Genomic DNA, 10,730 nt, shown 5'->3' on the forward strand with positions numbered 1-10,730 from the left:
GGATAAGCTGTAGGTTGTTCCCAAAAGAATAAGGTTGAAAGGACAGGTGATGGTAATGAGATTCCTTTGCTGGGATGCTGGGATGCTGGGCTCATTTTCTGTGATACGACAAGGAGATTTAGTGGAGATATTTGGAAGAGATTTGGAGCCAGTGGTCCAACAAATCAAGCAGATGAGATGATTTGGGCTCCTCATAAGTCTGCTCCCTGGTCCTCTCATAGCCCAAAGCATAGAACCCATGGGGCAGACCCAGGACTTGGAGAGAATATCTCTTAGAGTATGTTTGGATGCAACATTTTATTATTCAATAATTTCTATGAATATGTCTGTAACAGCAATGACAGTAAACAGGAAGTCATGTAGAATGAGTCTGGACCTATAAAGTGGTCTAGGTACATCAGGAAGTTTAGCATGTCATAATTTTTGCTTATGTGAAGTTTTCCATCAGATTTACTTCATTAGCGCACCTTTCTTTCATTTCTTTCTCATACATTTTGTCAGATATTCAGTAAAATATGCAATCATCTATATGGCATTACATCGAGTAAAACAAATTTAATGAAGTCTAGATGTGACATGGGGGGGCACGGTGGTTTAGTGGTTAGCACATTCACCTCACACCTCCAGGGTTGGGGGTTCGATTCCCGCCTCCGCCTTGTGTGTGTGTAGTTTGCATGTTCTCCCCGTGCCTCGGGGGTTTCTCTGGGTACTCCAGTTTCCTCCCCCGGTCCAAAGACATGCATGGTAGTTTGATTTTGCATCTCTGGAAAATTGTCCATAGCCTGTGATTGTGTAAGTGAATGAGAGTTTGTGTGTGTGCCCTGCGATGGGTTGGCACTCCGTCCAGGGTGTATCCTGCCTTGATGCCCAATGACACCTGAGATAGGCACAGGCTCCCCATGACCCGAGAAGTTCGGATAAGCGGTAGAAAATGAATTAGCGCACCTTGAATGAATGTATGAATAGATGTGACATTGTCAAGATTTTCTGAGTCAACCTTTGGTTAACCTATAGATACCTAATACTTGGGAAAATCAGGATGTGCATTGAGCACTTGGTTTATGGTAAGGTTTCGTGTATCTGTCTGCATTTTATGACTCACTCTGCTCCTGCACGGTGACTTTTTCTCTTATTTAATTATGCAGAACATCTGACATTTGAGCCAGCACTCTGCACAGTGAGCTATCTCACTGTCATCTGGACACACTGGTGGGCCTTTGACCACCCCTCCCTGAATGCTTCACCATTCTCCCCCACGATATAATTACATTTGTGCTTTCTCTCTTCCTCAATCACTGTCTATTTGCTGAACAGCAACAGAAAAGCAGGTGGTCATTCTCCCAGAGCTCACTTACTGAGAGAGAATCCTACTGTAGCTTTATGTTGATCCATGGATTTATCCATGGAAAACACAGGGTTTTTTAATACTAACCCAGCTTGACTTAACTCCATACCAGATAATGCTGAAAAGATGACTTTTGGGGAATTTAAAGGTAATTGTACAAATTACAAACTGAGTCATCAAGGCTGCTCAGCACCCCTAGAAATGCATTTATTCATTTATCCTATTATGCAATTTACAGCTCTTATTATGAACTGCTTTATCTTCAATTAAATATTAAACTGAAGAGGCTAAAGACACTTTTTATTAATTAAATCAGTGTAGCTAAATCCAGCACTTCTGCATTTGGTTCTTTCATAAAGGTGGAACATTTACACCACACTGACTAAGGACATAAGCAACAAGAATGTCTGCAGTCAGCCAGGCTCATCCTAGCCACTTTAACAACTGCAAATAGGTTGATCTAGTAGATACAAAGGAGGATTTGGTATGAAGAATGAATCGACTGCAAATCCAGAGAGCCTGTAGAAGCCAGCACAGTGTCAGGGAAGCTCACTGTACTAGTACTAGCAAATTAAGCTGAGAAATCATCCTTCTAGGGACAAAATTAAACCTTTCCCAGGTATAGGTTTGGACTACTGCAGTTGGGCAGAAGGGGCTCAATATTTAAAATCAGAAACTACTTTTACAAATAATACAAGTCCAAAATTAACAAGTTCAAACCTCAACTGTTCTGAAGACTCAGTACAATGGCCAATCCTGTGCTATGAGTCCAGATTTTTTTGTCAATACAGACAATGAAGACCATCTTCCATTCTTTTAGGTCATCCCGCAATTTCCCACTAAGTCACTTTGAAAAACACATTTGCCAAATAAATGAATTAAACTTGCATGTAAAGGTTCTTGTCTTTAAATCAGAATAAGATTTAGATTCTGTGTCTTAAACTAGGTAGACCGCTAATAAAAACTGTTAACCCTGCTTCAAACCATAATCTAATAACACACAGCAATTATAAACCAAGCTTTATTATCTTTAGTCATTCAATGAGCTTCTTCTTTACTTCAAACATGGATTGGTCTCATTAAACTACATTTAATAGCTATTTTCCACTGCTGCTTCCAGACAAAGTTGAATTATCCTTTGTTTTTCACCTCCCCAAGGATGGAAAGAACCAAACAAAGAACTGATGACTTCAGGGGAATCGTTCAATACGGCAGTTCCTGGAATTTTTATGGTGAACATTAATATAAAATGAGTCCAGGGTGGTTGGTGTTTGGAGGTTATTGTTCAAAAAAATGGGCAGATTTTCTATAATAAATTAATGTTCATAGGAGGAACAAATGTTTTGCAGCAAAGTAAAACAAGAGCTACATTGATCAGGTATAGTAAAATATCATTTGAGTAGCTACTTATTCAAACAGATAAAATCAGTAAAAAAAATATCTATCATACTGCAAATAATCATTGTGGATCACACTGGGTTGTTTATTAATGCTGATGGATTTGACTTCAAAAGTCAGAAATAGAGAAACCTTCCATGGTGGATATATTTATATGTTACAGTATGAAATATATGATAGATTTAGTGGTCCAGCTACTCTAAAAAAAGTCTATTCACATTCTTAATGTAGAACATGTATATACGTGCTGCATTATGATAGGTGATCATGCAAGAGATGGAAAAAATGGAGGACAAAATGGACGTGTGCCTGATTATATATTCTATTTAATGGACTAAATTTTAGACAGTTAGCAGCTGCATGAGAATCTCCAGGTGTGTGAGTTCCCTGTAGAATAGCAATGTTTCAAATGCTGGATTTGTTTCTATCATTCGTTATCATACACTTTCTTATCAAGACCGTTTTAGTACTCTGATGAGATCTATTGAGAATGTTATTAATGTTAGCACATCTATTAATGTGCTTTAATACTGTTTGGTCATTTGGCTTTGTTAGTGTAGATCTGGCAACCCTGATCATAGCATCACACATTCACACACCCATTAAGTCAAAAATTTGAGGAAAGTAATGAATAAACGAGTGAAGAAAGATAATGAGTCCAGATGCTTCACATTTATGAAATTAAGCAATTATCATGTACAGTATTGTATGGTGTGTGTAGAAATACTGAACAAAGCCAAACTGACCTTGATTTTTTGGGACCAAGATTGCATTTGAAAGAAGGTTCATTATTGGAACATAAATGACAGGAGCTTCAGTCACTGTTCAACTGGTTGTGTTGGAATTGGAACAGCGATCGACATTTAGATCTATGGTAAAGAAAGACATGAGCAAACAAAGTAAGTGGAATTGGTGGAAAGTGCACATTCAGTGACAGTGATGTATGTGCATTAGTCAATACGGAAAGAAAAACAAAAGAGCAGCTGTTTTTCAGTCGAGCAAGAATGTCAATGTTAAATGTGATCAAGATTTCGGCGTGAATGTTGCGACTACATAGAGATGGATGTTATAAAAGGGATATAGTGTATTACAATGTACAAAAAGATATATTTCAGTGCAAACTCTACAGATATCTATATCTAATATAGAGAGATTTGGTCAGTCATCCTTCACAATATTCTCGAGTAGGAGACTGAATGTGTGGCACACACAAGAGAACAGTACAGGCCTGAAGGTTTGACTCCTACACTAAGGGTGGCTCTGTTATGATGTAGGAGGCATGTTGCTGCCATGGATTGTCCCCTTGGTTACGGTTGCACACTTATATTTTCTTAAGTGATTTCTGTATCTCTTCACTCAGCACGTACGTTTGGCCATGAGCCAGAACTAAGCAGAAAGCAGTGAGAAAGATGAAAAACTGCAGTTATTTGTTTTGAGAAAAAATGCTAACTGAAATGTGTCTAAATGAAAAAGTCTTGCGGCCTTTAACACTAGGCCTCTTACTCTTACACTGAGCCTGCTGGGTTTTCTGAATGAAACATTTCTATCTAGTGGCCTCTTCCAAAGGGGGCATGGTGGCGTAGTGGTTTGCACGTTTGTCTCGCACACCCAGGGTTGGGAGTTTGATTCAAACCTCCTGGAGGGTTTTTTTCTGGTCCCCAGTACAAAGACATGTATTGTATCTCTAAAATCAGCTGTGGAGTGTGAGTGAGTTTGTGCCCTATGACAGGTTGCTACACTGTCCAGAGTGACCCCTGCATTGTGCTCTGTGTAACCTGGAATAGACTCCAGGTTTCCAGAAATTCTGTGCAGGATAAGAGGTATAGAAAATGGATGGGAATGGTTTGATGAGTATGCAATGAGATTAACATATTTTGTGACCATCCAGGCATCAGATTTCCATTTAAACAGTCACCAGAGTTTTAGCCTAAATGAAAGACCAACGACTTCGCACCACAATCATCAAAACACGAAGTGATTGAACATCTTCTGGAGGAATGGTGTTCATGCTTCCTTTAGACTTGTAAGATCGATGCCACGGTGCAGTAAAACCCTTCTGGCAGCTTTATGTTGTTTTTATATATGTTTTATATATATATATATATATATATATATATATATATATATATATATATATATATATATATATATATATATATATATATATATCTATCTATATATCTATATATATATATATATATATATAGTTGTAAATTTAAAACAATACAAACAAAGCAGCATTCTTATTCTTTTGATGTATTTGAGCTTACGATCTTTGTGCTATTTTGCACGGGCTGCAAAATCCACAATTATCACAAAACACTTTCAATTCTCCACCAAATCATTAGACATATCCTTGTTGTTGATTTGCATGTTTACTCGTGTGACTGTTTTATAAAGACCAAGCTAGATCTGACTGATTGGAGCACTGCATTTTTTAATTAGAGGAAATGACAGAATGGCTGCTGGTAGTGATCCTGCTGGTGGGATGATGTGCATGTGGTGGGCTTTTGCTACTGGGCCAGTTTAATTAAATCAGACTCATGGTCCGAGATGAATTAAAACCGTCTCATTACATCTCAGAATGGCTGATAATGCGCGTGCTGGGAAGGGTGTATCTGCAGTTTACACACAGCAGTAATCTTGGACAATTAAGTGGTCATATCTCTGTCTTTCTTTCCAATGGTTAGCTTAACATCTCTTAAGTAGTCACTAGTTTGATTCCCTATCACTCCCAATGCAAAGCCAATAATCATTTCATTAACTACTTTCAGTGAGGAACATTTATGTTGATAAACAATGATGTGGCCATCAGCACAGCTTCAAATCACAGGCTTTAAGGGCCATGGTGTGAGATTAGATCACATGCGAATTAGTCCACAGACAATAGCGGTTGGTGGTGTACAAAGGACACTGTGTCCTCTGTGTTTGCTGGAAGAACTGCCGTTATGATGAGACATGGTGGTGATAGAAATAGTGAGATGACCCCTTCACATCCTCTATAAAGTATGGTTCTATGTCTTTTGGATAAACATCTGTTTGTGTTTGTGTGTCTAAGTGTCCTCAAGGATAGGAACATCTGTCAGTTTTATCTTTGGGGGAATGTTTAGATGGTCCTGGTGAGGGAAACTGATTTCTTTTTTAAACAAAACCTGCAGCTGTTTGAAAGTAACAGAGGTTAAGTTGTGGTTGTGAGGTCTAGGCAAATCATCAGTTATTATTAATTATTACATCAACAGAAAATCCTAATAAGGATATTAAGAAGTAGTGTAGTGTGTGTGTGTGTGTGTGTGTGTGTGTGTGTGTGTGTGTGTGTGTGTGTGTGTGTGTGTGTGTGTGTGTGTGTGTGTGTGTGTGTGTGTGTGTGTGCGCGCACATGTGTGTGTGCACATGTGTGTGCGTGTCTGTGTGTATGTACTCCACCTCTCTGGAACCATGGTTGGTCCAGTGGAAATAACATAGTTCTCCCACATCTCACCAACTGCCTGAGGCAGTTACTTTTCTTTTTCTGGGTACGATCTGCAAAACGCTCCCTCCTCCATGCTGCTTTGCTAAACACATGCTGCCACTCCAGAGTGACTCATGTGGTTAATGATTCATTTTCCTCAATGCTGAATCACCTGTTATGATTTGAGTCCACACTGCTATACCAGGGCCTTTTAAACGGTTAGTTAGCAATCTGCAGCTCTCATTTTACTCTGAAGCTTGAAAACTCTCTCAAATCTACCTAAAGTGGCATTTACACTATTTAACACAGATTATATTTTATTTTGCTTATTTGCTGCAAATATATCATAAGGCCTAAAGATATAAAACACTAACCATAATTTTGTTTGAAAATGCCCAGAAAGCACACAAACTCTTAGCAAGTTGGTTTGATGTTGTGATGGTGTGAACATTTCTATACCTTTTTTAATTAAACAATTCAAATGAGGTGATTCAAACAATTTAATCAGAACTGCTAAGTGTAAATCGGATCGGTTGTGTTTACAGAGTCCCACAGGAGGAATGTCACGGCTCATGAGCAGAATCTAAAACAAATCTGTTTTAATACGAAACAAGAATGGAAAAATTGAATACATGGCATGAAAATCACCAGAGAGACTAGAATATACACAGTGCTGCTGCATTGTTTACATTTTACATTGCAGATACATTTGCATACTATGAGCTTTGACTGGACAATTTGAAAAGGTAACCAGGTTTAAACCTGCACTGTATAAGACAATATTTACTTTGATATTCACTAAAATTGAACATTTTGACAGCTGTTGAAATCTTCAAATCGATAACTGTAGTTTATACATTCATTTGTATCAATGAATCATCTCAGAAGTCTTGTCAGGTTAGCTCATGTTACGAGCTATTTAATGCTAGCAGTGAAGATCATGAACATAAACATTAGCTCATGTTATTAGCTCTTGTGGCTCATTAGCTCATAACCACAGACACTTGTAAGCATGATAAATGATTCGAATTCGTTACATTCACATTATTGACCAGATTTTAAGTTCCTAATTACTGTTGTCTTTATACCATCAAACATGGAAAATTTTAATCTGATTTAATATCATCTTGACATGACTTGACAGGTTAGTAAGGTCTAATCTATTAATGGAAAAATAGAGACATTTTATCAAAGACTCTATGCTAATAATAGAAAATGAGTAATCACTTTGAACATCAGCATCCATGTTAGTCTCATTTATTGCCTCATTTCCTGAGTTAAATGTCAGTCACAACATTAAATGAACAGGAGTCTCATTTTCACTCTTGACTCAGCTGATTACTGTAAGCTCTAAGAATAAGCACTGTTTAATTTAAATGAGTTTAGTTCTGCTGACTATCTATCCATCCATCCATCCACATTCTGTAGCACTTATCCTTCATCGGGTCCTATAGTGAAACTGGAGTTTTATCCTAGGACATTCAGGGCACAAAGTAGGGGATGTGATTTCAACCCATTGCAGGGGACAATCAACACACGCAATCACACAATATAGAAAATTTAGAGCTGTCAATCAACCTTCAACACATCTTTGGACAGGGAGAGGAAACTGGAGTACCCAGAAGAACATCCCTGAAGCATCGGGTGAAGCCTGGAGGCAAACATGCCAATCACTAAGCCACTGTGACCCTCTTCTGCTGTCTTAATAAATATATAAATATAATTCATCTTTAAACATTACAACTTTGTTCACTGCCATCTATTGTGTTAGGAATGCTACATGTGCAGCTCAGATGATTCAGATATGATGCTAACATGTAAATAGATCAATAAGCTATATAGAAGATATAAGATTTTTACAAACTGAATCTTTTCTTTCCCGCATAGCAAAAGCACAGAACAAACTATTTGATCCAAGTATGACATACACTGTATGAGGAAGACATGCTTAGCTAATATCTTTAACCTGATCTTCAAACTGACCCAGTATTTGGTCATGTTTTCATCATTGTTAGTTATTTGCCCAACAATCTGCTGATGGGTTTTCCCAAGTTGCCGAACAAAAACATTAGCTTTCACCTTTACACCAAACATCAAATTAGCCGCTAGGTCAATGTGTTTCTGTGATTAAATACAACATGTGGTACAAAGAACTCCTTTCTCCTGAATTTCAATCTGGCAGCAAGATCAATACTGCAGTGTAGTCACGTGTTACGTGCCTGCTTTTTCTTTTTTTTTAACTTATTTATTTATTTACTTCTTTAGTTTTGCACTGGAGCCTTGAGGCTAATGTTGCTAACAAGTAAATGCAGTTTAGCTTCATACATTTGTACATTGTACATGCAGGAACACAATAGGCCCATACTTAAAGTAAGAATAGGAACAAAGGATTAACTGGAACTAAATCATCTATGATACCAAACATGAATAATACCAGTGAGTTGAGTTACAATTGCTTCCATCTATTGTTATTAGCTAAGAAATAACATATTATTTTCTAAATTGTCAGAAACCATAAAAAGAAAGTATAATGAATAACTCTGACATGGTTTGAAAGAAGCAGGTTCTGATTTAGGCATGGGGTTTGTACAGTGCAAATCTGTTAGTTTACAAGTAATCTATTTGTTAGCATGGCATTTGCAGTAGAAATCTTAAGTGTTCAATAGTCTTCATTTCTTTCTATCATTTTTTTTTGTTTTTTTTTCTGTAATATTGCTTTAAGGTGATAGTGGAGCAATTGCTCCACCTTCTGGTCAAATCAATTAAATCAGCAAAATGGAAATCGCAGGAATGAATTAATTATTTAATTAATAAAAGCTACACTGACATAAAGGCAAACACCTTTCTGGCCTTTTTCATCCTCATATTTTTAGCTTTATTAAAAGCATTACATTTTACATTTATTATTCTACAAATATGTAAAAGATTGGGGTTTTAGAAACACCTTTAATAAAGTAAAATAAAAGGTGACAATTAAATTAAAAACAAGATGAAACTCATTAGTAAACTATACTGACATCATGGATCTGATACGATAATAAGCAGACCCTCAAGGATTTCACAGAAATCAACAAAAAAATCTGGCAAACTCCATGACATTTGGAGGATCTTGCCATTTTTCAGCATTACTGCAAATGTTTCCCAAATGTTTCAGATTACACCTTCGTCAGGCCAAAGAGGAAGCCTACAGAAATGGAGACAAGGTGTTGTATAATCAGGCCAGGAAGCCATCACCTACAAGACACTATCCCCCAGCTCTGTCACAAATCAACTTGCTGAGTTTTATTGTAAATTTGAAACCCCCCATACCTGCTCTGACCATCTGACCAATCTTTAACACCTCCATTAACCCCCCATCCTCCTCTCCTGTGCTCCAGATCAGTGAAGATGATGTGCACCATGTCTTCAGAAAGAAATAAAATGACCAGATGGCTCATTTGAAGTAGACAGGGACTTCACACAGCTCCAGTGATCTGTTGAAGATCTGTGCAAAGTCCCTGTCTGGTTCAAATGCTCAGCCATCATCCCTGTCCCAAAGAAACCCAAGAACAGGACTTAACGACTACAGACCTGTGGTACTAACATCTATCTTCATGAAGCCATTCGAAAAACTGGTACTGGCTTATCTAAAGGACTTCACCGGACCCTTACTTAACTCCCCTGCAGTTTGCTTATCGAGCAAACAGTAAACAGATGATGCAGTAAACTTTGGACTGCATTACTTTCTGCAACACCGAATAAATCAGGTACTTATGTTAGGATACTGTTTCTAGACTTCTGTTTGGGCTTCAACACCATCATTCCAACACTCCTCCAGATGAAACAAACCCTGTTCCTAGCTGTCAGTGGATCACCAGCTTTCTGACAGATATGGAGCAGCCAGTGAGACGGGAAATTCATGTCAAACAGCCACTACACCAACACTGACACCCCTCAAGGTTGTGTTCTCTCCCCACTGCTCTTCTTCCTGTACACCAACAACTGGACCTCTAATGACCTCTCTGTCAAGCTCCTGAAGTTTGCGGATGACACTACAGTCATCAGCCTCACCAAGGACGGAGACCAGTCTGCCTACAGACAGGAGGTTAAAGAGCAGTCTGTCTGGTGCAGTCACAACAACTTGGAGCTCAATATGCTCAAAACAGTGGAAATGATAGGGACTTCCGGAGATACCAACTTGCACTTCCCACACTCACCATCATGGAGAGCACTGTGGCTGCAGTGAAGACATTCAAGTTCCTGGGCTCCACCATTTCCCAGGACCTGAAGTGGGACACTCACATCAACACCACTGTAAAAAAGGCCCAACAAAGCATGTAATTCCTTAGCCAGTTGAGGACGTTTAGCCTGCCACAGGAGCTGCTGAAACAGTTCTACTCAGCCGTCATCAAGTCTGTTCTGTGCACATCAATTACTGTCTGGTTTGGCTCAGCTACAAAATCAGACATCAGAAGACTACAGAGAACGGTTCAGACTGCTCATAGAATTATTGGTGTTTCCCTGCCCACCCTTCAAGAAGAACTGTATATATTTAAGTCA

The sequence above is a fragment of the Tachysurus fulvidraco genome, chromosome 7 (assembly GCF_022655615.1).
Source record: "Tachysurus fulvidraco isolate hzauxx_2018 chromosome 7, HZAU_PFXX_2.0, whole genome shotgun sequence".
Classification (NCBI taxonomy): domain Eukaryota; kingdom Metazoa; phylum Chordata; class Actinopteri; order Siluriformes; family Bagridae; genus Tachysurus; species Tachysurus fulvidraco.